The sequence below is a fragment of the Rhamphochromis longiceps genome, linkage group LG12 (assembly GCF_057381845.1).
Source record: "Rhamphochromis longiceps isolate RC_006_pf linkage group LG12, R_longiceps_female_GT1.1, whole genome shotgun sequence".
Taxonomy (NCBI): domain Eukaryota; kingdom Metazoa; phylum Chordata; class Actinopteri; order Cichliformes; family Cichlidae; genus Rhamphochromis; species Rhamphochromis longiceps.
The window spans coordinates 40,038,519-40,065,151 of NC_140568.1; the positions used below are offsets into that span (position 1 = coordinate 40,038,519).

Genomic DNA, 26,633 nt, shown 5'->3' on the forward strand with positions numbered 1-26,633 from the left:
CTGTGAGATTCCTGACACCCCTCCCCCACCCATCACCTTCACTCAATACCAGGTTGAGATGCAAATGAGGAGACTTCACTCAGGCAAGTCTGCTGGACCAGACGGAGTGAGTCCCCTTGTCCTCAAGACCTGTGCCCCCCAGCTGTGTGGAGTCTTTCATAAACTGTTTATGCTGAGTCTGAGTCTGCAGAGGGTCCCGGTGATGTGGAAGACATCATGCCTCGTCCCTGTACCAAAGACGCCTCGTCCCAGTGGCCCCCAGGATTACAGGCCCGTGGCACTGACCTCCCACATCATGAAGACCCTGGAAAGGCTCATCCTGGACCAGCTGCGACCCATAGTAAGACCACATCTGGATCCCCTTCAGTTCACTTATCAGCCTCGTCTCGGAACAGAGGACGCCATCATCTACCTGCTCAATCGTGTCTACACCCATCTGGACCAGCCGGCGAGCACTGTGAGGGTCATGTTTTTTGACTTTTCCAGTGCTTTCAACACCATCAGGCCGACCCTCCTGGGTGATAAGTTAGCAGCGATGCAGGTGGATGCTTCTCTGGTGTCCTGGATTGTTGATTACCTGACAGGAAGACCACAATATGTACGTCTCCCACAGTGTGTGTCTGACAAGGTGATTAGCAACACAGGGGCACCACAGGGGACTGTCCTCTCCCCCTTCCTCTTCACCCTCTACACCACAGACTTCAGCCACTGCACAGAGACCTGCCATCTTCAGAAGTTTTCTGATGACTCTGCGGTGGTTGGATGCATCAGCAGGGATGATGAGACAGAGTACCGGGCTGTGGTCGACTCCTTTGTCACGTGGTGTGAGCAGAATCATCTGCAGCTCAACGTGGCAAAGACCAAGGAACTGATCGTAGACTTCAGGAAGACCAGGAAACACTTGACCCCTGTTTCAATCCAGGGGGTCAGTGTTGACATTGTGGAGGACTATAAATACCTTGGAGTACACATTGACAATAAACTGGACTGGGCTAAAAACACCACAGCACTTTACAGGAAGGGCCAGAGTCGTCTCTATTTTTTGAGGCGACTGAGGTCCTTCAACATCTGCCAGAAAATGCTGAGGATTTTCTATGAGTCTGTTGTGGCCAGTGCGATCCTCTATGCTGTTGCATGCTAGGGGAGCAGGCTGAGGGTCGCAGATGCCAACAGACTTAATAAACTGATCCGTAAGGCCAGCAATGTTGTGGGGATGGAGCTGGACTCCCTCAAGGTGGTGTCGGAGAGGCGGATGCTGTCCAAGATAAAGACAATGTTGGATAACACCTCCCACCCACTCCATGACATGTTGGTCAGTCACAGGAGCACGTTCAGTGAGAGACTGAGATTACCGAAAAGCACCACTGAACGACACAGGAAATCATTCCTGCCTGTGGCCATCTCCCTGTACAACGCATCCACTTAACACACTGTTTGCTGCTACAACTACACATGTTTCTTTTCCAAATATTTATTTATAAGTGACTTATGTATGTATGTATGTATATATATGTATATATTGTACTATTCTTAGTTAGCGTATTGTCTGTCTTGTCTTAATGTTGGTTTAAAATGGAGCACTGTAACAAAAAATAATTTCCCCCAGGGATCAATAAAGTATTCTGATTCTGATTCTGATTCTGATTAAAGGGAAAACATGAGAAGGTAACAGATTTGTTGAATAAATCATGATGTAGTTTGTGAAGCACGAGACTGAAATGGAAAATAAAGTCACGTGAGATGGCAGGTTGATGTGAAAGGACGGAGAAGACTGTAAACTTATCGACATGAATGCTGCGTTTCTGTTGCGCTCGAGGAGGAAAGTGTGAAAGAGGGACCACCAAAATGTATTCAGGTCGACCACACCCACATGCACACAAACAGGAAACCTCCTACTGCATTTGGTTTATCATTTAGGATTTTATGCAGATGTTCACTGTAGACAAACACCCTCTTCCATTTTTCAGGAGGGGGCAAAGCACCATTTTGCTTTTGTGCCCAGTGACTGTTGTCACCTGCAGTTAATCCCCCTTTTACCTGATACCATTCACCCCTCTAACACTCACTTCTTCTTCAAAGAGTCAGAAAATTTATACTCTCTAAAGATAAAGATTTATGCACAAAAACTGCACAAAAATGTTACAAATTTAAATATTTTTCATGGAGATTATTTTTAGTTTTAATTTCACTTTCTTCCTTTTACTCTTTTGCCTTTAACTCTCATTTTGCATACTGTGTATTTGCTTTAATGCACTTAGTGAATGTTCTATCGATAAATATCGATTTGCTTACTTTATCTTAAACAGAGGTTCTCAGTTCATTTAACATTGATTGGATGACAGTGAGGAATATGCACCTTTCTCTTGGCATGAGTCGAGGTAAAGCACGGAGTGGGAGCGGAGAAAGGAAATTTCCATCAAGTTTCCCGAAGAGTTTTTGAAATTTTCAAACTCAAACACACTATGAACAAATAACAAATAACATCAGTGGTTTAGAAACGCACGAGAAATGCATTTTTAAAACCGTCCTCTAGGTAAGTATTTGCTTTAAATTTGGAGCAAATGTTTCTAACTCTGCCAAAAGTATCTGCAAGAGCAACAAAACACATTTCTATATTTGCTTTGCTAAATAAGTCATAGAGTGACCTTGTTACACTGCAGAAAGAAAGAGACCTGACATTTGGGACAACTTTAGAGAAAAATCTTGGCTAAGATCAGGAAAAGATCACGGTATTGGTTAAATATTGAAAAGGAACATTCCGTATCTCTTACCTCGGTTCACACTGCGATGTTTAAAACATCTGTTTAAAAAGATTGCATTCTTCATAGATAAATCCGGAAATGGTACAGTTCTGTGCAAAGGTCTTGAGTCACCCTGAATTATTTCCCAATATTTTTTGTTGTCTTGGCTTTCTGAACGTCTTTCAAAGTGTTCTTTCAGACGTTGTCCAATTTTACACTCATTTTCTGCCCAGTTTTTGTACCTAACCATTTTCAGATGATTGGTGGGTTTTTTTTTTTTGTTCGTTTGTTTGTTTGTTTGTTTTGGCCACTGACCTATGAATCCGTCAAGCATAAAAAAGGCAATCAACCAGTGTTGTGATTGTACATACCAGATGGCTTTGCAAAGAACCATTTTAAAAATGTATCTTTATAGGGACAATTTACATTTTTACCCCCATTTCTTTAGTTGAATCTATTAAAAAGTTAAATCATAATACATTACTGTGTTATGTTTGATATACATTTAAAATACGCCAACCTTTCACTGGGCTCTGTGAAAGGATGCCTGTCAAGAAGCCATTCTTCAGTAAGAAAAATGTGGAGAAAAGGTTAAAGTACACCGAATTAGACAAGAACCAGACTGAAAATCAGTGGTAACAGGTCTTATGGCAGGGGTGTTCAACTCCAGGCCGGTGTCATGGTTTTAGATGTGTCCTTGATCCAACACAAATGGCTAAATTACCTCCTCAATATATCTTGAAGTTCTCCAGAGGCCTGGTAATGAACTAATCATTTGATTCAGGTGTATTGACCCAGGGTGAGATGTAAACCTGCAGGACACCGGCCCTTGAGGCCTGGAGTTCGACACCCCTGCTCTAAAATTTAAAATTTTGGTTCAAATCATTGTCATTATGTATAGATAAGGTCAAGTGTGAATGTCTACAGCCATCTGTAAGTTATGGTAGAGGCTCTGTCGTGTTTTGGGTTGGGTAGGAGATTTGTTAAAATTGATGCAATTATAAACACAGAAAAAAGTACCATTTGATTTCGATCCACCATGAAACACCATCTGGAAAGCATCTGATTGGCAACAGCTTCATTTTCAGTGTAACAATGATCTCAAACACACTGCTAGTAAAAGCATAGCTGGATACAAAAAAAATACAATGGGAAGCTATTAGTCATGGATTGGCCTCCACAGAGCTCAACATTATTGAAGCAGTCTTGGATCATTTTGACAGAGAATGGACAAAAGGCAGCCAACATCCAAACAAGAACTTCTAATGTTCTTCATGAAGACTGGAGAACTGTCCCTGAAGACTATTTAAAGACAATATAACACTAAGAAAGTTTGGGCTGTGTTGAAGAAAGGTGGTCACACCAACTATTGTTCGAAATGTACAAATTCTGTTTGCCTCATATACTGTATTTCCATGCATGTGTACACATGTTTTATTATATTGCCACACCTGTTTGCCAATTGGCAAAATTTAAAGAAATAACAGGGTCTCAAGATATTTGCACAATACTATATATTGTTATTTAGAATAAATACAAAAAGCTTCATATATCTCCATATTTCTCAGTGAACTAGCCTGTTGTACTGGTGACACTCTCCTTCATCATAAAAGATACACACATTTTTTTATTTAACCTTTTCCTCATTTTACACAGCAGTCACTGGAGAACCAAGTGCCCATAGATCCACTGCTGAAAACATTCCTTTAAAATGTATCATTTCTTCTTCTTTGAAAAGCTTTTGATAGAAAAGTACAGGGAATTATTTAGCCTGTTGGAAGAAAAGACAACTCCGTATTTGTGACCTATTTTTTAAATATTTATTGGAACCAAGGGGGTTGGGACTGAGCGCCATAAACACAGTTAGGAAGTCTTGAAGTATTGAATAATGGATTGGAAGACTGAAGAAAAACATATAGATAATCACAACACACTTAACCATTTAAAAGTTAAGAATTCTTTAGAATCTAAAGCAGATATTGTGGGATCACACAGTAACAGATCTGTCTGATATGAATGTTTCTTTGTTATGTTGATGTAAAAAAAATGCAGTATGAACATTAATTGTGTTCCATTCCCAGTTCACATTCTGTTGTTTTGCTATAACTGCTTAGCTGCGGGCGTCTCTCGGCAATTTGCCAAGTGAGACAGGTATGTCAATCTGGACTCGTCACATATAGGAGACTGAAAAACACTCTCTGGTGTCACGATTAAAGCTGATGTGTGAGCGTCATTTTGATTTTATGAACTGGCGTATTTTAACTCAAGTGAAAATTATTTCCTTTGGGTGCTTAAATCAAATCAGTTGCTCATCTGGCTCTTGGTCTGTCACAATTAATTGTTTGATGTGCATGTAAAGTACGGAAAGGGGGATCACTTTTTTTGCACCTTCTTTATTAGTTTTTGCATGTAAATTTGCAAAACCTCTGCAGGTTGTGGCGTTAAAATGGAAAAGTGACCTTGACCTTGAGCACAGTTTGGGTGAAGACTTTTACTCAAAGCTGATCATTGCTTTAAAAGGAGTAGTGAATCTCATGAGCTCATCAGAACGTTGGTCAGATAAGCTAAAAACTGAACAAAAAAGCAAATCAACAAGTAAACAAAAAAAGAAACAAAGCAAAGAGACAAAGCTTTCAAAAGATGATCAAAAGGAAAAATGACACGGCAGGATATTTAATCAAAACTTCACTGCAGCAATTCAGCATGGTGTTCGATGGTTTGTTTGGCTCCCGAGTGCTTGCATGTATGCAGACAACATGCTCCTAATGAGACAACGAGTTGTGTCCACGGGGGTCTCCTAGATCAGGATCAGGCCATCACTGAGCTCCTGGACAGCCTGAGGTGCAACCTTGCAGCTGGACAAAAACATAATGTCCCAGATGTGTTCTATTGGATTTAAGTCAGGCAAGTGTGGGGGGCAGTCAATCCTCCAGGAACTCCTTGATTAATCTCACCACATGACTCTGGACATTGTCAAGCACAGGAGGAACTCAGGACCCACTGCACCAGTGTGAGGTCTCACAGTGGGTCCAAGGATTTCATCCTGATACCCAGTGGCAGTCAGCATCTGTATGTCCCTCCATAGATATGCATCACCAAACCATCACTAACCCACCAACAAACCGGTCGTGCTGAATGATGTTAAAGGCAGCACAACGTCCTTCATGGTTTCTGCAGACACTTTCATGTCTGTAACATGTTCTCAGGGTCAACTTGGTGGACCTGCCAATACTGGTATTATATGTTTAATGCCAGTCGGGCTCCGTAGTGCTGCAAAGTGAGCACAGGGCCAACTACAGGACACTGGGTCTTCAGGGTATTTTCATGAAGTCTGTTTCTAATTGCTTGGTCAGACACATTCACACCAGTGGCTTGCTGTAGGTCATTTTGTAGGGCTCTGACAGTGCTCATCCTTTTCCTGCTTGCACAAAGAAGCAGATACCAGCACTGCTGATGGGTTGAAGACCTCCTGCAGCATTATCCGGCTCTCTTAAAGAAACTGCCCGTATCCTGGAATACTTTGACTCAAAAGTGTACCTCCATTTTTTTAGAACAGTGATTGAAGTTTTTGCCCATTTTTCTTCAAGTACACCTCTTTTTTTGCTTTTCTATCTTTAACAGTGAAGTTGAACTAACAGCTCTAGCTGCCCTTATCAATAAGTTCATCATCTGTTTCTGATGAATTTCTGTCAGTAGCATCAGGATAGTCTAGTCTCCGGGAGAATCTCAGGTTGGTTCACTTATGCTGAAGAGTGTTTAACATGCACGGCTGCAGATTTGCCCCTCTTACATTGTCTTTTTTCAAAAACCTTGCATGTAATCACTCTGTGCTAAAACTTTGCTACATATTTGGTGTGAACAAAGAATTATTCCATCAGCACTCAATCAACCTCCTCATGTTGTCCGTGTCTCTCTCCTCAACAAAAGACTGGTGTTTCTCCTTGTCCAATAATGCAGCACCCTCAAGGCAGCAACACTGAAGGGCACCCTGTCCGTATCTCTGAGATGCCAGTATGATCTGAATGAACAGCAGTATTTGGCAGCCTGGGCTGAGAATGAATTTGTTGGCAATTGCTTATACCACATGGAGTAATTCATTAGGGCACAGAGTACTTTAAAATCTTGAAAAAGATTTAAAGTACTCTTTGTTTTTTAGCTTTCAGCATATTTGACTTTGTTTACATCCATATTTCGTGAACAGTAAGGCTCATGGCTGTTTGTATCTTTAGTGCACAAAACCGGTTACATTCCCAATAAGCAAATGTGAACGCCCTCAAATTAAATAGAAAAATCCACATCTTCACCTTGTGATCATTGTTTAATTCTAACCAAAATAAAAGTGTTGAAATGAGCCGACTCGGAAAACTCAGGCGATAGAGCTTTGTATTAATACTCAGCTACAAAAACACCCCCCTCTGTTCAACCTCCTGAGGAGCAGTTTAATGTGGATCTGCAGATTAGGAGGCTAGAACTAAATTCTGTAATCGCTGTGATGGGCTTAGGCAAAACTGAGTGGGGGTCTTCTCAAGGTTAAAGTGATGCCTGTCCCTTTCAATTACCTGTCAGTGTTCATTCAGACATTTTCTCTGTGTTATTGCAACATGTTCGTTCAGGTATTGATTTTTACAACATGTTTAAAGAAAATCTACTTTTCATGAAGTCCATTTTCTCTGTAATTGAGTTATTTTTTAAAGGAACAAAGCTGAACATTATCTTCTCCAAACAAAAGGATACAAAAACAAGTTATTTCCTTTTGATAGCAGCCAGACATATTTTAATACAATAATGGATTTTTGCACTTGTTTTATGGAAATAAGGTTTAAAAGGAATTATTTTTTGTATTAATATTTAACTGTTTGCAACTGTGTTATTGTTTAACGGCTGATTCTCTGACTCAACATCACAACATGAACCAAAAAACTTTGATTTGCTCTGTTAGTCGCTCTCCACAGTCGCTCTCCACAGCAACTAATAAGCAGCATGTCCCTGAAATGATTTGAAAAGCGAAAAGCTTCCTTTCTCTTTCCACCTACTGCTTCGCTATTCAATTAAATGTCTTTGCATATTCAAAGGCAGAAAATAGATGGCAAATGCTAAACCATTAAATATTTTCACTGATATGAAGTCGAACAAAATACAGAAGCTCACAAAGAGAAGCCAGTCAGAGATATTTGAGTTGTTTTGTTGCTTTTGTGCTGTTTCGTGTCTGCTCTGTAACTTATTTATGATTCGGGGGACTTGCAACGGCAAACTGAAAGGGGGGGGGGGGGATATGAGGAGGGAGGACAACAAAAGAGAAGGTTAAAAATCCAGAATCAAGCAGGAGGATCTGCTCCGGTCGAATGGGTGCTGAAAGGAGGGAGATGGAAGAGGAGGACTGGAAATGTTTTGCTCCATCATGAGCCCTTCAGCGTAATCAGATGAAAGAGCAGACCTGATGTGAAAGCAATAAAGAAAAGAAGAAAAGAGAAGCAAGAAAGAGAAGGAGAGGGGTGTTTCCCTAAAGGCGGAGATGTGCTTGTGTATGAACTAATCTCCCTCTCTCCCTCTATCTCTCTCTCTCTCACACACTCACAGACACACACTCCCTCCCTCTCTCTCTCACTCTCGCAGTCACTCAGTCAGTTGCAGCAACACACTCACCGAGATCGGCAGCACAAAGCAGAGTCGCTCTCTTACCAGCCTCCAGAAACACACACACCGACACACTTTGCCGCGGCACGCACACACAAGCTCAGACGCCTCCACGCACACCTTCTCAGTGACGGCCGCGGAGCTGAAGGAAAAAGGAAAGGAAGGAAAGAAGAAAACAACACCAGAGAAAGGAAGACAAGAAGTAAAAGAAGAAGAGAAAATATCCTGAGAGAAAAACAGGAACAAATTTAGATAAAACTTCACTCAGGTAAGACCACTTTTTTTTAATCTTTCCCTTTTTACGTAGAACTAGTTTTCATATTGAAACTGAAAAACCGACTCACATACACAGCACAGAAAATGTTGAGTGTAACATGCACATAGTGTGAATAAAAATACACACTGTGCACCTGACTCTGTACCAGCAGGCTCACGTGACCTCATGTCTCGTTTTTAAGTTTATGATCTTTTTATGAAAGACTTTTTTATTTGTTCTTTACCTGCAGGAAAGGGCGGTAAAACTGCAGAATTAAACTGCAGTGAACTTTTATGTTGTGCATTTATAGAAAAACAGCTGCATAAATGATCTCAAGGGTATAATTTTGTGTGTTTGAAACATGTTTTCTGTACTAATTTAGAGTAAGAACAAACTTCAGAGGAAGTAAAAATCTAATAAAACAGTATCTCAAAGATCCTTTCCATAGAGTTTGACAGCAGTCGTGTGTCTCAGAGAAGAACGTCTCTTTATAACTTGCGCTTACTAAGGTTACAGATTAACACGGAAACTAGGCTCAAGTATCATAAGTTCTGCAGTGCCAGGACACAGTGTCATATCTTTAAGTTAAAGAAGTTAAAAGTTTGTGCAGTCCAGTTTTGAAGCCTCTAATTTTACTATGTCTTTTTTAAGACCATATTTAAATGTTTATCAGCTAACAGCAGCAAGCATGGTTACAGAGTTGTTCCCTAATTTGTGCAAAATGTGGTATATTTGAAATGATATATTTTTGAATTTCACTCACCAGTACCAGAATATATACTTCTAGGGCAGGCTGTTAGTACAAATAATCAAAGTTCAGACCAAATTATTTATCAGATAATTCCTTTAAAATGCTCCAGAAAGCCACCAACATCACAAACATGACCATGATGTCCATTGAGTTACCCAAACGGATGCCTAAGAAATAGTGGCATGTGTTGGTGTCTGTCAGTCAGGAGTAGCCATGCCTGTAATAACGAAAGGGAAAGGAATATTTCAGCTTTAATCGAATTTAAGTTGATGAGTCAAATAAATGAGGCCAAAATCACTTTTGCACCACCTGTAAACTGGCAATTTTCAGCACTATCTTTAGCAAATGATAAATGTAAAAATCTCATCTTGAAGTCTTATATTAATGACTGTCTGCATCTTAATGTTTTTAACTTGAATATTTTGAGGGATTGGTGGATCAGACTGACAAAATGCTGGGTGATGCTCACTCAAATCCCTGAAAGCTAACAGCGACAATTATTTATCAACCACAAGATAGGCCCACCCCCAATTATACCCTGGTTTACCATTATTGGTTACTATCTTTTACAAATTGTATATTATGTTTAAATAGTGGAGTGAGCTGAAGGGTTGTTTTCTCATACACTTTTTTGTACTCAGATTTCTTTTTGTAGTTACAGTAGGTGCCCCCTGCTGGCCACCTGAAAGAATGCAGGTTTAATTAGCATTTAAGGAAGTGAAGGATTTGGTAAAGGCCGCGATAGCTTCATTTGTCAGCCCTTAAGCCACCTCCTGGCTTGTATGTAGTTAACAGCTTCTTCTCCTTATACTATTGTTATTTCACATCAAAGACAAAGGCTGAAGAAAAAAAAATGACCGCATATGAGCTTTTAATCTGTGGTGCTCTCCAACCAAACTGTAGCCAAATATAAGACAGTTTTAGCCACAGCTAACTCCTGTAGTACCGTGCTTAATGTAATGTGAAAACCTTTTTATTTATGGCGTATAAAATGAAACACTTGATTAGTAATAGCCACCTTTATTGACATGTGCAATATCCTTTGTCCTCCACTTAGTGGTGTTTTTCTGTGCTCAATTAACACATTTTATTTGCATGTCTGTAGCATACTGTGAACACATGACTGCCTAAAACAAGGGAGTCATTTTTGTTCAGGAGCATGCCACTCCCAAATAATTTGTTTAAGTGGTACCAGGAAAGATAGTTCCTGCTCTGGTACATCTGAACAGTCAAACAGTCTGTAAAAAGACAAACTGGAGTGAATCCAGGTCACAGAGTCTGTGAAAAGATTGAGTTAGTGTGTGTGTGTTGGTTTGTTGAGCTTCACTGTGTTTATAAGAAGATAAGACAAAAAAAGAGAAAAAAAGAAGGAACAAAGTGGGAAAATGAATGAATGAACCCATTGTCTAGTGTGTCCGTGTGTGTGTCTCTATGTGTGTGTGTGTGTGTGTGTGTGTGTGTGCTTAGTCAGGGGGTGTGTTTTGCACGTCACAAAACAAACTGAGCAATCGGTGACATGTGAGAGGTTAATGTTACACCAAAATGTGTCCCGTCTTGTAATCAAAGAAATCGCATTAAACGACTCGGTAACAATAACAATATTCGCAGAAACATTCACATTAGCAAAGGCTGCTCTGGTAACATTTGGTAACAGTGTTGAACACTGTAAACAAAGACTTCTGGACTTCATCTGTTCATAGTCAGAGTGATTTTATGCACTGGATTGTCTGAGCACCGAGTGAACTTTAGCCAACATTAAAGGTCAGACTAACAGAAACCTAGAAATCTGTGACAAATGATTCCAAAGTACAAATACACAAGTAGCGTAAGGATAAATATGGAACACACTTATCACTAAGATGTTAAACAGAACCCAAACTTCTGCTGCTGCTGATGTAGACGTAAAAAACAAAACAAACTATAGATCAACTTAACAGCATCATTTTATATTCTCAAAACAAATCTCCTGCATTGATGCACACACTGCAGACATCTCAATATCTTTTCCACCTGTTGACCCACCACCAAAATAAAAAGCTGCTTCATAATCTATAAATCTATAACTATTAAGTGTCTATACTGTTGTTCTATGAGTTTAGATGTGTTGTTCTTCTAACTTCTGTCCTCTTTAGTCAGCAACTTCAAGCCTGGCAAAATAACCACTAAGGATACCTTTGAGTAACATATCACTGTGTGGCAAATACATTAGAAGGTTACCTAGGCGACCAGCGCTTGGTATATCCGGTAGCACCAGCTATGAGCAATAAAGCAATGTGCAACAAGCGGATTACCTCCTGTGTAAACAAACAAGTGCACTAGCTGTTGCAGGGCCCAGAGAAGAAGCCACTGTTGTACTTTTACTGAAGGAGAGCCATATAATGTTTTTGTAGGAAGGGCTTTATTTCACACACAAAATGAGCAGCTTCTCTTTTTCCAAAACAGGCTAAATAAAACTGGCTAAATATATAAGCATTGTGCCTTCACAGCCATGGTACAACATGGTGCTGAAGAAGATTTTTAAAAATAGAAAAACCATGAAGCCTAATACACTAGCTTAGTTTACAGTTTATCCAAAATAATATATATAACATCCAAACATCAAAAAGTGCACATATCCCAGCATCGCATCAGTTTGTTGGCAGTTCAAAGTGAAATAATTATAATGACTGGTAAAGTATTCTTAATGTGTGTTCTGTGTTATAGTAGCAGCATTTCCAGCAGACTAAAAGAAACTTAGCAGCACATTAAATTCAGCTATAGCGATATTTAAGGTATGGCTTACCAACAAAAGTATTTCCCAGCAGAGAATGTATAATGAACTTCAAACATGCTGTAAATGAAAGAATCAGTGAAAACATGGCGCTGTCAGCCGATTTTAAAACAAAACCTCAAACATAACCTGCTCCCATTCAGGTTATATGTTTAGCATAAGTTAGCATGATCATTTAGCTCGGTAACACGAGTGCTACTTTCATGACACAGAAAAAACTCAGACTTTAAGCTTGACATAGCTCGCTAAGCCATTAATCATCCCCCGGATGTCTAAAACAAATAGAAACTGCTTTAATATTTAATATTTAAAACAAACCACTGATCCTGACCTGAGGGAATCACAGCCTCGCTCCTAAACAGTTACAAAGTAGCACTGTCATTTATTTGAAGTCTTCCATTTTTTTCTCAAACTAGTTGCTTGAAACCAATTTTGCCTACTGTTTGGTGCTTGGAGTGTTTCTGTTTGTCAGGGTTCCTGGGTCGGTGACCCAGTGTTTTCAGTTCACACTCACTGTTTTCAGTTCACACTCACTGTTTATCTACTGCCTGTTCCACTTCCTGTTTTATTGTGTTAGCCTTGGTCTGTGTGTATTATGTTCAGTCCTCTTCCCATTATCATTAGTTTATTATGTTCAGCTGTGTACTCACCGGTCCCTCATTATCATCATTATCACCAGCCTGTGTATTTAAGCCCTCTGTTCTACCCATTCAGTGTCGGGTCATTGATGTAAGTCTGATGTCGTCTGTATGTTCAGTCAGTCTTTTGGTCATTCATTCATTCATTCAGCCAGCCAGCCAGCCATTTCCTCCCTCTGTACTGTTTGCTCGCTCCTTCGGCAATAAACATCCACCTTCACCTACCTGCCTGTGAGTCCAGCGTTTGGGTCCTCCTTCTCTCATCCACGACACTACCGCTGACACTGTTTAAAACAGCTGCCTGCTGTGAATGATAACACTGTTTTGAGAACAGCAAGAATGAATCAAAACAGCAAAGTTTTGGGCCAGAAAGCAAAGGCAGTGAAGTAAAGTTGCTACAAAGCTCATCAGACCTGAAGGAGGCTATAGGTTCTCTGTGGGTTTGTCAATACAGCTGCATGGCTTAGAGAAGCTTTAACGTACATGACAAACGACAGCAATTAATGAATAAAAAAAACAACGTCAAGGACTACCACGTTAACTTTCTGCTGCTCAATGTGAACGTCATGCAACACTTTGACCAAACAAAACCACTGATTCTGTTCAGAACTGCTCAGGAAACAGTGCAATATCAACATGAAAGACACAGAATTCAAGACAGCTCCCCCGAAAAGGGACAGAAAATTTAAAAAGTAATAATAACAAATGACAAATTTAAAGCCCAAGTGATTTTACACACAGTGCTTCAGAGAGACCAAAACAAAACGGGATCACAAACTGCCGAAACAATTAAAAGCACAGATGGTAAAGAGGCAAATCAATTACAGAGTGATTAGAACATAAAACACTGTCCATAAAAATGCGGACGAGCAAAGCAGCAGCGATAAATTCTGCACCTTAAACTGATTTTATGGATTTTTAGGCTTTTTTAATTTTACTTCACACTGTTTTCTGTTTACCTCTGTGTAAACAGGGAACAGTTTGGAGGAAATTACACTGGTGTAATTTCCTCTAAAATCTGATTAAGATTATGTACTTAGGAAGCTTCACTGCTGGAGCTTCTCAGTTTGCTTAGACAAAATTTGGCGGAAAGCTGGCACCTCCCAACTGTGAAGAGAGGTAGAGTTTTCATAACTGTATTCTGTATTTGTGCTTTTATAAAACAAAGAGACAGACAGAAAGAAACAGCGAGGGGTAGCTAGGAGGGGAGGAGGGGTGAGAATTAGGGATGAATCAAGAAAAGTTTGATGGAAACATGGCGAGAATGTGTGAGCAGGAGCAATTTGTTTGAAAAGTAAAATGGATCTTTTAGAAAATTAGGATTTTTTGAGAGTGAGATAAGAGGTCGAGAGTAACACTGACAAAGACGTTGTGTGATATTAAAGGGTAGATTGCTCATGCTGGTGTGTTTGTGTGAGTGAGGGGGTCTCTGCCACCTTTGCTAGCAGAGTACATTATGGCTGTTTGGGCACATTAAGGGGCATTAACTGGAGGAGCAGCCCTGAATAATACATGGCTTTTATTTATGAGCAGAGTGCAAACGTCCTCTGAAGCACCCTAAACCAGGCTACACACATGCAGTCATGCTTCTGTCACTTCAGAGGACATTGCTTTGGCTTTCATTAATTTTCTAGAGACTTAACATGAAGCTAATCGTAACTGATACCAGGCAAGCCTTCTCTTTATCCAAAACCTAACCTTATCCTAACCAAGCCGTGATATTTAATTATTTTGTCACAGTGAGTCTCTCCCCACAATATAAAAATGGAGTTATGTACTGTCAGCATGAGTAATGAAGCCTATATGGAAAAACAATTTGCAAAATTATGTGATTTTGAGTGCTTGAACAAAAAGGTGATACATCTGTGTGTGTGTGCGTGTACAAGTTTCGTGGCAACATTTGTGCAGGTCGACACAAAAAGGTGACATCAGACAATCAGTGCACTCCACTGAACAATCCTTAGGAGTAATAGGGAAGCCAATGAGCCCATTTATAGCTCACACACTCCCTCAGACACATTTACAAACTTACACACTCATAATCAAAACTTTTAAGTGACATTTTCATGATCGCCTCTTCTCAGAGTTTTATCTCTTCAAGTGAATTTCCTCCTCTCTTACATACTAATTCTATTCCGGAGACGAGATATGACTTGACAAATCTCAGATATGACTGCAGGGAACACAGTCATATGAGCTCAGCATGAGTGTGTTCATATCAAATTGGTGATCTATGGTTTATTGGGGGGTGGATTGGATAATCTTTTTTTTGTTGTTGACATAAATAAACCCATATTATCAAGGTCAAGCTTCATTAGTTGTAGGCAATTATCCACAATAACATATAACAAATAACCCATTTTCTGTAACTAGGTAATCCACTGCAATGAATTTTACATCATGTAGTTAGTGAAGAGAATAATGAACTAGAATAATCATGAACAGATGGACTTTGAAAAGCTTTTTCTTGGTAATAGGAGGTTTGTCATAAATTTCAGAACTCTACCCACTAAAAAAGAAAAGAAAAACATAACCAGGTTTAAAATTTCAATTTCAAGCCATCTTTGTGCACATCTGGACATCCTACAGAGAAACTGCTACTTTTAAATCTCCTTCTGGCCACTTGCATGTGTGCTTTTTGATTTTATCATAAATCAAACCAGTATGGATATCGAACAACAACTTCTATGTCAAAATGACCCGAAATACATATTCATAATCACATTTTACAAACAAGTCTTCAATAGAAGACGCCGTATGCCTGAAGGCAGAGTATGAGTCGCATGCTTATTGTGGGTATTCATCTCTTTTTTGGGTTTTTTTTTTTTGGACATTCAGTGGGTTATGCATCATGAAATTCATCCTGCAGGGCAAAACCGTCAATGCCAAGTTCTTACTGTTATGTCCCGAGGTGCTGAGGAAGAACATTTGGTAAAACCACCTGAACTGTGATGTATGCAGTCTAGCTAAGCACCCTGCACACTGTTCACCAAAAAGAAAGAAAGAAAAGAAAGGTTGGCGTTTGGACACCCTGAAGGAGATCCAGTGCACATCACAAATGCATTACAGCAAGTGTTCAAAACAGGACCTCCAGGGAGATAAATAGAGCAGCAGCACTGGAAACAGTCCAGAGGTGCCCAAGGAGACGACCTTGAAGGAAAGAGAAGCCAAAATTTTATTTGTTGCTGAATCAGAGAAGTTTATGATTTCAACAGAAAGTATACATACAATATTGTGAAATCAGCCCTCCAAGTTAAATAAGCATGATGAAACACTGACATGAAAAGCATATTTTGGATTTAGTCACTACTGATGTTTTAAAAAGTTAGAATTCTTGAATCTAAAATACAAAAAGGCTAATCTAACAATTGCTTTAATAGGATGGAAAGAGGTAGTTCAGCAGTTTAAAAAAAGCTAAATGTTGAACATTATTTGAATAACTGTCCTTCAGTCATCATAATAAAGCAATACGGCCTTGAGAATATGATTTCTCTGTAGTCCATTTTGATATTTTAGATTATAAAGACAGCTGGAAGCATGGAGGCTAATATGTCTCTTTCATCTTGACTGGTGTTACATTTTTTATTGCATTGGTCACACAGCAACAACAAGAATGAGCCCTTTAAGTTTTATTGCATTATAACCATTGATTATTGAAACTGCTACAGTTATTCTGTATTTTATTTATATAATCGAATATTATATGCAGGATAATTTGCTTAATGCACCTTCTAAACTGAAGCGGTTAGCTAGAAACATGTTGTTAATTAGCTAAAAGCATACAAACCATTGTGTTCCTTTAATGTCTTTATTGGCTGTCTTATTTCGGGATGTGGTGAGTGGTTTTTAACCCTCTCAGGCTCAAATTAAGTTTTTGTTGCTAATGCACAAAGGAATACCTGCAGTGGTACTTCTGATTAAAAAAAACTCATAAAATATGTATGTGGGGTAATCAGGTTGTTAGCTTTTAACTGTTGCAAATCTGCAACGCCTGCCTTGAGAGGGTTAAAGAGCTGCAGCTGGAGGGAGGCCAGGTCAGTGTTAACTGTATTTGCAAAACCTTGGGGTAGGAGGTCATCAGCCTGGCAGCCGGCCGCTCTGTCAGGGTGAAGGTTCACAGCGACTCTAGCTGAGCAGGAAAATACACACAAAAAGTGGTTGTTACACCTCTGAGCGCCTCTGAGGTGACAAGAACTCCTGGTGGCAGGCAGATGGACACAGATACACTCTTTTCTGTTTCCCCCTGTGCCATCTGGAACACTCTTTCCTCCTGAATTAATATATTATTGACATGCATTGCTATGCTGAAGTATAAGAGTAAAGTAAAGTTCCCACCTCAATCCCTAATATAGAATCTAGCCAAAGGGTTTATGAATGAAGTGCAATTTATTTAATCATGTTCATCTAAGAGAAACTTGACAACAACTAAAAGCAATTGACTTCTGAGTGAACCAACAGAGATATCTGTAGTGCTACTTAAGCTCATATATTTAATACTACTCTAGCATTAGCGCACCCTAAAATAAGGTTAATACGTTCCTTCACCTTAAAGGGAAAGTTTACCTGAAAGTCTAGTCTAGAAAGTCAAGTTGTTGTTTTTTTTATCTGGCCTGCAGTGATATTTATCCAACTAGACCAGGGATGGGCAAATAATTTTCCCAAAGGGCCACATGAGATGGGACTGCTGTTGAGAGTCGCACCATGAGAAACTGGGACTGTTGTGGAGGGTCGCACCAATAAGCTTATAAAAAGATAGCATTAATAGTGAGCACAGTCCAGTTCAGCTTATTGGTGCAGCCCTCCACAGCAGCCCAGGCCCGAACTAGATTGTTTTCGTCAGATTTGCACAGTTTTTGAGATATCGCCCATAGAAATATTTGTTCTCTTAAATATTTTGAAATGTAGAGGTCACTCTGCCAGAAATATATTCATATTCTCTTTGGCTGTGTCATCAGGTCCTTGTTGGAAATGTTTCTAAAAATATTGCTCATATCCTGTCACAGTCACTAGCATGTGCATGTTTACATGGGTCAGTGCATGCTTCTTACTTCACAGTGCCGGGATGTTGTTCAGCGGAAGGAAAATAGTTCCTGTATGAAACTGCTTACACCAAGTTTTTAGATTAATTTTAAGTCAGTGAGTCCTGATTTCTGAAAAGAGACATTGCGGCTGAGTTTCCAAATATATATTAAGAACCATCAGGTGAGTGACATGTCTACAGCTGATACGTTCAAAACTGAGAAATGTTATATTGGTACTAGAGGATTTTTTTTTAAATCATCCATATTAGATTTTAGGGTGAACTGTCCCTTTAAACTTTAATGATTATATTACGGGTGCTTGCATTTTGTCCCTGGAAACAAAACAGGTCACAAAACTATGTCTGCAAACAGAGTCGCATCCCGGCAACATGAGTAATAAAAGGGCCACGCAGAGTTTACCGTCCTGCAGACATTGACGTGATACATGATCTTACCTCAAAGCTAATGGCTGAAATGAAAACTCCTCTTTGTTATGACTTATGGACTCGACGTTCCTATCAGTAAGAAATGTTTTAGAGTTGCAAAAAATCGAAATGAAAGAACTGAAATTTTGTGGCAAAAAAAGACCTTGGTAAAGTTACTGTAGTAGTTTAGCTCTTATACCACGACTGGTCACCAGCTCTATTTCCTGACGATGACTGTGTGATATATTCAGGAACAGCTACTGTGCTGAATTAAACTGTAAACAAGGCTGTGTTTATTAATTAAACAGCCAAAGTTTCGAACAGATTCCAGGGCTACATATTCTCATACTCTGGCCCACACACTGTATTTCAGCTCTGTTAATTAATACTGCATTGATCACTGGAGGGATTTTTTCCTTTCACTTGGCCTTCTGCTCACAGAACTGGGAGGTCAGCTACAGAGCAGTCATTCTGGCTGGCAAGTTTTCAGTGAGTAGCTGAAGGGCACATCAGCAGGATGAGATGTCTGTCAACACACTGGGCTCGAGCCAAAGTTTTCAGGCTGAAAGATGATCTTCCCACTCACCATAACAGGAACATCTTTCTTCACTTTCCCTGAGAGGAATACTGATGCGATTAGTGTACTAGAAAATCTCAGAAAGTTTTCCAGCAAATAGTTACAGCAATCAAGTGTAAAGTGTTGTCTACTTATGACATGATGCAGTGTTTAACTCTGCGTGTTTGAGCCAATATGAACAGTTGCGTGGTATACGAATCGGATGTGCTCTCACCCCAAAGTGTCAAACACTTTGTGTCTTTTGGAGCAAGTGTCTTGACACCTTGCACGAGCCATCTGTCCTCTTTTAAAGAGCTTCAAAGTCCATATTAGGAGGCTGGATTGATGTCTGTACAGTAAATCAGATGTTTTACAGTAAAGAGTGTTTCTCCAGTTTCAAAGGTTTCTTTCTTTTCAAGCTGTTGCTGCACCTCGCTCTCTGTAATCTGGGAGCTGCTGATGTCTCACTTAAATAGCAGTAAAGACTGAACTACTAGAACGCACTACACAGACCAGGTTTAAAAACAATTCAATTCAATTTTATTTAAACAGCACCAAATCACTATTACAGTCGCCTCAAGGTGCTTTATATTTTGAGGTAGACCAGGGTCCAGCAGAACCAGGGTCATCTGCCATGACCAGTTAAGGTGAGGAAGACAGGACAAAAGACATGCTGTGGAAGAGAAGTGTATCAACACATAGTGAGTGGAAAAGGTGCGTCATGGGAATCCCTCAGCAGCCTACACCTACTGCAGTGTAACTAAGGGAGGATTCGGAGTCACCTGATCCAGCCCTAACTACATTTTTTAGCAAGAAGAAGGTTTTAAGCTTAATCTTAAAAGTAGGGACAGTGTCAGTCTCTGGAATCCAAACTGGAAGCTGGTTCCACAGAAGAGGGGCCTGAAAACTGAAGGCTCTGCCTCCCATTCTACTTATATGTTAGGAACCACAAGTAATCCTGCAGTCTCTTACTGTTGCTTAAACCTTGTGGATCAAGCACAGACACAACACAACGTGTCGTGCATACTTTGGCTTTAAAAAATAGCCATATTTGACCCTGGAAATGACAAAAAGATGGGGAATTATCACTGAAACAAAATATTTCTAATATTCATCATGCTACTCATGACAGAGGTCAAACGATAACAACATGATCAGCAGGAGCCTTCAAAATATCCCAACAGGGAAGTTCTCATTCCATTGTGCTGACAGGACTCCAGTGTCCCCCCCACGCCTCCTGGTGTCCTGCCAGTTATAATCAATCAACCCAATCTCCCATGCATCGACCTGCTATGTATAGTAACAAAGTCATTAGGATTGAATCCTGGCTCTCTCCCAAAATTTAAAGAAAAAGTACCAAAGCAAGGTCATAGGGGGCAGAGATAAAGAATCCAGAGGGAGGAACCATGCTTTAGTTTTGTGGAGTGACCTTGATAGATTCCAGACAGTAGGAGGGAGTTTGCAATCTGGGTGGCACCACACGTGTGTGCGCGCAGTTAGTGATGGCTCTCATTAATTTCCAGTCGCAGAGACCCCCTGAGGATGGTGCGTGCATGTGTGTGTATCTGTGCTGTTGTGCTGTGACAGAGAGGAAGGAGGAGGGGGTGTGTGGGCTAAGTAGGAAGGCAATAAAGCCATTTAAGAGTCATAAAGTGCTTGGTCAATCAAAACCACCCCCTGCTAGGCACCTCATGTCTGCCTCTGATTTTGTGTATGTGCATGTATGTATAAATATGATACTGTGTGTGTGTGGATATGTATGTGTGTGTGGATGTAAGAAGAGGAGTTACAAAATGCACTGATGGGTTTCTGTGTATCTGGGGAAATGAGCCTGTGCATCCATGTGTGCTTATATTTTTTAATGTGTGTCTTTGTGTGTGTGCGCCAAAGGGGTGAACGAGCCAGTCTGGAGAGGCAGTGGGATGCTGTGCTCAAAGAGAGAAAGAAAGGCAGGCAAAAAGAAAGGATGCATCACCATTGGATTTGTGTGAAAATAGCAACACAGCAGATGCAGTGATTAGAGTGCAATTTGTCTGGATACATCACAATGTGTTTGCGTGTTTGTGCGTGCAAATACATGTGCATGCATTTGCACCTATTTCTATGCCTCAGCCAGATTTTCAGCCCAATTTGAAGCCTCTGCAGGACTTCATGTCCATTATGTATTTCTTGTTCTGCTTGCAGATACTCTTTTTTTTTACTGCTTAAATTGCCAAATTGTTTTACAGACTGATTTGGATTCTTCCACAAGAAAGAGACAATTCTACAGTTTTATCCAGCTCAGACAATACCCTGTGAGCCAGAAACTTTTCTTCCCTGGTTTGTTGACTCATTAGCTCACTTTAATGGTGTCATTTGCTTCACACTGGCTAGGCTGGGAACAATAACTCTGGCTGCTTGTTTTTCAACATTACTGAAATACAGCTACCTGAAAGTCTTGATACTCGATAGCGATAACAAAGAGGAACTGCCGAAAGAGACTAGAGAACCCTGTCAACAATACTAGCACATTAAACAGAGTAAAATATTGATTAATGCAGGTGCAAGTACCTACCAGGAAGCTCATTATTAATTGACAAGTTCCACATAAACTGCAGCTTGAACTGAGTTACTGCAGACTCTTCACTTGTCTGGTCATTATATTTTAAACACAGACTGTATATACAAGATTTGTGGACTTGCATACTGAAGCAACTGTAACACCTGCTTAGTATAGTAGGGTTAAACTTATAGACTAGATTCGAGAGGAGTAAAATAAATTTGAGAGAATTGAGTGTTGAACAGCCGGCAGATTTATTACAATGTTACAGTGGTGCAATAATCCAATGTAAACAGCATAGAAAATTAACAGAAGATCAACAGAGAAGAGCGCTCTTTTGAAAATAACAACAAAATAAAATGAAATAAGTAGTCTCTTTAGACCTGACTCCTGATGAGCAGGATATTGGGAGTTCAATAGTTTCCCAGAGAAACAATCTGTATGAAGTAAGCAGTTTTTGCTCTTGCTTATCTGAAATCCTGCGATTCGAAGTAATTCAGACTGTAGCTCTACTCCTGCATCCAGAACAGCTGGCCACACTGCTTTTGGATTCGCCAAGAGTTTTCACAGGGTCTGGCTCGCCATCCATATCCAGAACCACTTCAGATCCAGGATCACAAAAAACCAGTCGGAATTCCCAAGAAACAAATACACGCTCTGCCTGGTTTTGGTCGAGAGTAAAACACATAAAGGCCTTGTGTAGCTTGTTAATTGCTCTCGGGTGTCTTGCTCCGTTTTGCCTAGCTTAATGCAGCAACGTGCTTTTGTTGCATTCACTGAACTACGGAAAATCAAAGTGTGTTCAAGGGGTGTCGGAAATAATATTACCAGGTAAAAACAAGAAAATACTAGTAACCATGTCTATAGGGGTTACACCCTCCCCCTTTGAATAAACATGAGTCCCTTCATGTACTTAAAATGTATCTAAACATCATAGATTTGAGTGTTTTCATAGCTACTAAACGACTCAAGAGCTTGGTTAAAGTTATCCAGAAATCGTTGTGCAAAGGATATAAGGGGTTGACCCAACTGGGGGTAATGAAACCGTCCTGGGGGTCGCTTTAATCTCTCAGATTTTCTCACTTGAGGTGTTTCAGGAGTTATTTCAGGTGTTTGTTCAGCATGTTGGTCAGTGATATTTTCACTATGCTCTGTGTTTTCTATCTCAACATCTGGTTCTCCTGGAACTTGGACATTATGATTCTCTCCCATGATGTTAGAGTGAGATTCCTCATTCAGCAGTTCAGGTTCAGTTTGATTTCCCTGTCCATGGTCATTCTTGTCCGAGATTGTCTCTATTGGTTGAAGCAAAGAGTTGTCACTTTCGAGCGTACATGGATCATTTTGAATTTCGGAGCTTGTTGTCTCATTTTGCACATTGGAATGGTTTTGAGTTTGGTCACAAATCCTGATAAACGTCTCGGTTTGGATTGAGGGATGACCTGAAATGCATTCATACTCCTCCTCAGACTCTGACATTTCTGTATCTTTAGGTTCAGAAGGGCTCTGCCGAGTCTTAGGTCGACGTGGAGGTTTGGGCTTTGTCTCAACCTCATCCTCAATGTCTGAGAGATCACCACATGCAAGTAAAAGGTCTCGATGAAGAGTCCTGCTCGGACCACCACCCTTCTCCGGTTGGACCACATACACAGGAACATTTTCCAGTCTCTTAACAACACGGTACACCATGTGTTCCCATTTATCGCCAAGTTTGTGTTTACTGCGCAAACGAACGTTCTTGACTAAGACTCTGTCCCCAGCTTGAAGTGTGGACTCTCTGACTTTTTTATCAAACCTGTTCTTGTTTCGCTCAGCAACTCTCTTGGAGTTTTCGAGTGCAATCTGGTAACTTTCCTCAAGCCTAGCTTTCAGATTGCGCACATACTGGGAATGGGATGTTGGTGAGTCCCCTGTAACTGGCAACCCAAAGGCAAGGTCGACTGGTAACTTGGGTTTTCGACCAAACATTAGCTCGTAAGGGCTAAAACCAGTAACCTCACTCTTTGAACAGTTGTAGGCGTGGGTAAGAGGCTTGACAAAATCACGCCAATGAATCTTTTGCTCATCCTTCAGGGTGCCCAGCATACCAAGCAGGGTGCGATTGAATCGCTCAACGGGGTTACCTCTTGGGTGATAAGGACTGGTCCTTACTTTTTTAATGCCTGTGGTTGAGCACAATTCCCTAATCACATGTGACTCAAAATCCCTCCCCTGGTCACTATGGAGGCGTTCGGGGAACCCATAGTGAACTAAAAAGTTTTCCCAAAGGTTTTTTGCCACAGTGGTTGCCTTTTGGTCTCGGGTGGGCAAGGCCACTGCATATTTCGTGAAATGATCTGTGATGACCAACACGTCTTTGGTACTCTTACTGTCGGGTTCAATAGAAAGAAAGTCCATACACACCAATTCCATTGGGCGTGTGGTTTTGATGTTAACCAGTGGTGCTGCTTTTTCAGGCAAGGACTTCCTTCTAACACAACGACCACAGTTCTTTATTTTAGTCTCAATATCAGCACCCATCTTAGGCCAATAAAATCTTGCCCTCACTAGATCATGAGTCCTCTCCCACCCCATATGACCCATATCATCATGGAGCAGCTTGAGAACAGTAGACCTAAGAGAGACAGGGAGTACAAGCTGGTAAGTTGTAACTGAGTCACACTGTCGTTTCCTATACAGAAGGCCATTTCTCATTTCAAAACGTTTCCATTCTCTGAGCATCAGTTTTATGTCAAATGTTTCAGACCTGTTTTCGCATGGAACATCAGCACCAGATTCTAGTAACTGAATGACGTGGTTTATGCTTGGGTCAGATCTTTGGTGTTCTTTAAGCTCATGCTCAGAAAACAAGGGAGCAGCTACTTGACCAGATGTTTCAGCATCACTGTATGCATCAGGAATGGCATCAGCACTCATAGCCAAGGACTCAACCAGAATGACACAAGGTGAGTTCTCACTGTTCTCATTGAGAAGATGCTTATTACATATAGCTGCTACAGTGTCAGGGCATACACTGTTAGAGCTTGGAAGGGATCCGAGAAGGCGTGAGGTGAGTTGTTGAATCCTGTTTTCCTCTTCCAATGTCACACTATCTGCAGCCAGAGTTTGATGAGGCCTCCGTGATAGGCCGTCGGCATCCTGGTTAGCCTTCCCAGCTCTGTATTTGATTTGGAAGTTGAAGGTAGACAACGCTGCTAACCAGCGATAACTCGCTGCGTCAAGTTTTGCCGTGGTCAGAATATATGTAAGCGGGTTGTTATCCGTTACAACGATGAACTCGTTACCGTAAAGGTAATCATGGAATTTTTCGACAATGGACCATTTCAGAGCTAGAAATTCTAGCTTATGAGCTGGATATCTGGTCTCGCTTGGTGTCAATCCCCTACTAGCATAGGCAATGACGCGCATTTTACCATCCTGCTCCTGATAAAGAGCGGCACCCAGGCCCGTGGTACTAGCGTCAGTGTGCAGAGCATATTGGAGCTTTGGATCTGCAAACCCCAATACAGGGGATGATGTTAACTTCTCCTTAATGCATTCAAAGGCTGACTGACAAACAGGTGTCCATCTGTCTGCAAAGGGTTCTCGAGGATTGAGATATTTAGAAGTGCCTGTTTGTTTCTGGCCTTTTCTGAGAGGTGGATAGCCACATGTGAGATCGTTTAAGGGCCGGACTATCTTTGAATAGTCCTTAACAAATCGACGATAATAGCCTGTGAACCCTAAAAATGACTTCAGCTGTTTCAAGTTTTGTGGCACTGGCCAGGTCTTGATAGCAGCAACCTTTTCAGGATCAGTCTGCACACCATTTTTGGAGACAATATGGCCCAAATATTTAACTGATGTCTGGAAAAAGCGACATTTTTTCGGGGACAACTTTAAGCCATATTCACGAAGACGGTCCAAAACATGCTTTAGCCTCTGTTCATGTTGCTCGAGGGAGTCTGAGAAAACAATCAAATCGTCTAGGAAGACGAGTACCTCCTTGAGATTAATGTCTCCCATACACCTCTCCATTAACCTCTGAAAGGTGCTGGGAGCATTTGTGATGCCTTGGGGCATTCGATTGAACTCATAAAACCCCAGTGGGCATACGAAGGCTGTTTTGGCTTTATCCTCCTCCTCCATCTCTATCTGGTAATAGCCTGACTTCAAGTCCATGACAGAAAACCAGTTTGAACCAGATAGGGCGGAGAAGGTCTCTTCGAGGTTTGGCAACGCGTAAGCATCTTTTACCGTTTGCACATTAAGCTTGCGGTAATCCACACAGAGGCGTACCTCACCATTCTTTTTCTTGACTACAACGATGGGGAATGAGAAGGGAGATTCTGACTGTCTTATTACCCCAGCATCGAGAAGCATTTTAAGGTGTTTCCTGACTGCTTCGTAGTCATTTGGATGAATGGGCCGCGATCTCTGTTTTATAGGCGTTTCGTCTTTAAGCTTGATCTTATGCTTAACTTTAGTGGCATGGCCAAAGTCGAGATCGTGGCATGCAAAAACGTCACGGTAGGCACTAAGACTCTGCGTGACCCGACTTTCCCATTCCTTGGGCAGAGGTGAATCGCCAAAATCAAAGGTCAACTGGTCACTGGGTAATGAACATGAGTCTGCAGACAGGCTGCAACAGCCTGCAGAGTTTGCACTCGACGTGGTTTGAGTTTCAAGGACTTGGTCTGCAATGTGTAGTTCAGCAAGAACGCAGTTGCCAGGAAGGATGATGTCATGATCGGTTTCGTTTCTGATCCAAATAGGATGCTTGTAAGGACTTTGACGTGGCACTGTGATAAGGCAGCAATCGACAAAGATTCCTCCCGGAAGGGCTGAGGAAGTTGGATGCTCTACAACTGCCCATCTGTCAGTGGGTGGTGAATTTAGGTGGGCGTAACTCTCTAGGCAAACCCTTTCATGAGCTGGTATTACGTAAGGTGTGTTGCCCCTCAGTGTCATTAGTCCAAGCTTTCCTGTGCTTTTTGTTTCATGTCTATGTTCAAGGATTTTTAAAATCTGACTATAGCCATAGACAGCTGATGAAATAGGAGTATCCCTACAGTGTTCCTCATATAAAACATCAAGGGCATTTGTACCAATTAAAACTGGTAAGTCTGTGCTGGAACGTAAATCAGGGACAATGAGAGCTAATGTAGAAATTTGGGGCTCAGACTCAACAAACTCCTTTGGAAAGCCAATTGGAACTTCTACATACCCTAGATAAGGTACAACTTGTCCATTTGCACCCTCAACATCTAAGTCACTGATTGGCTGGATGGGAAGATCAGACAAATGTCTCTGGTAAAATGAG

At 40.8% G+C, this 26,633-nt stretch overlaps 1 protein-coding gene across 1 annotated transcript in view; it reads left to right on the forward strand.

The window, feature by feature from the left end:
- Positions 1 to 8,248: 8,248 nt before the first annotated feature.
- Positions 8,249 to 26,633, forward strand: part of hs3st1l2 (heparan sulfate (glucosamine) 3-O-sulfotransferase 1-like 2) — a 38,063-nt gene continuing 19,678 nt past the window's right edge. Inside the window, exon 1 of the mRNA XM_085427078.1 lies at positions 8,249 to 8,643. The gene's annotated coding sequence lies outside the window, so the exon portion shown is untranslated. The remainder of the gene's footprint in view (positions 8,644 to 26,633) is intronic.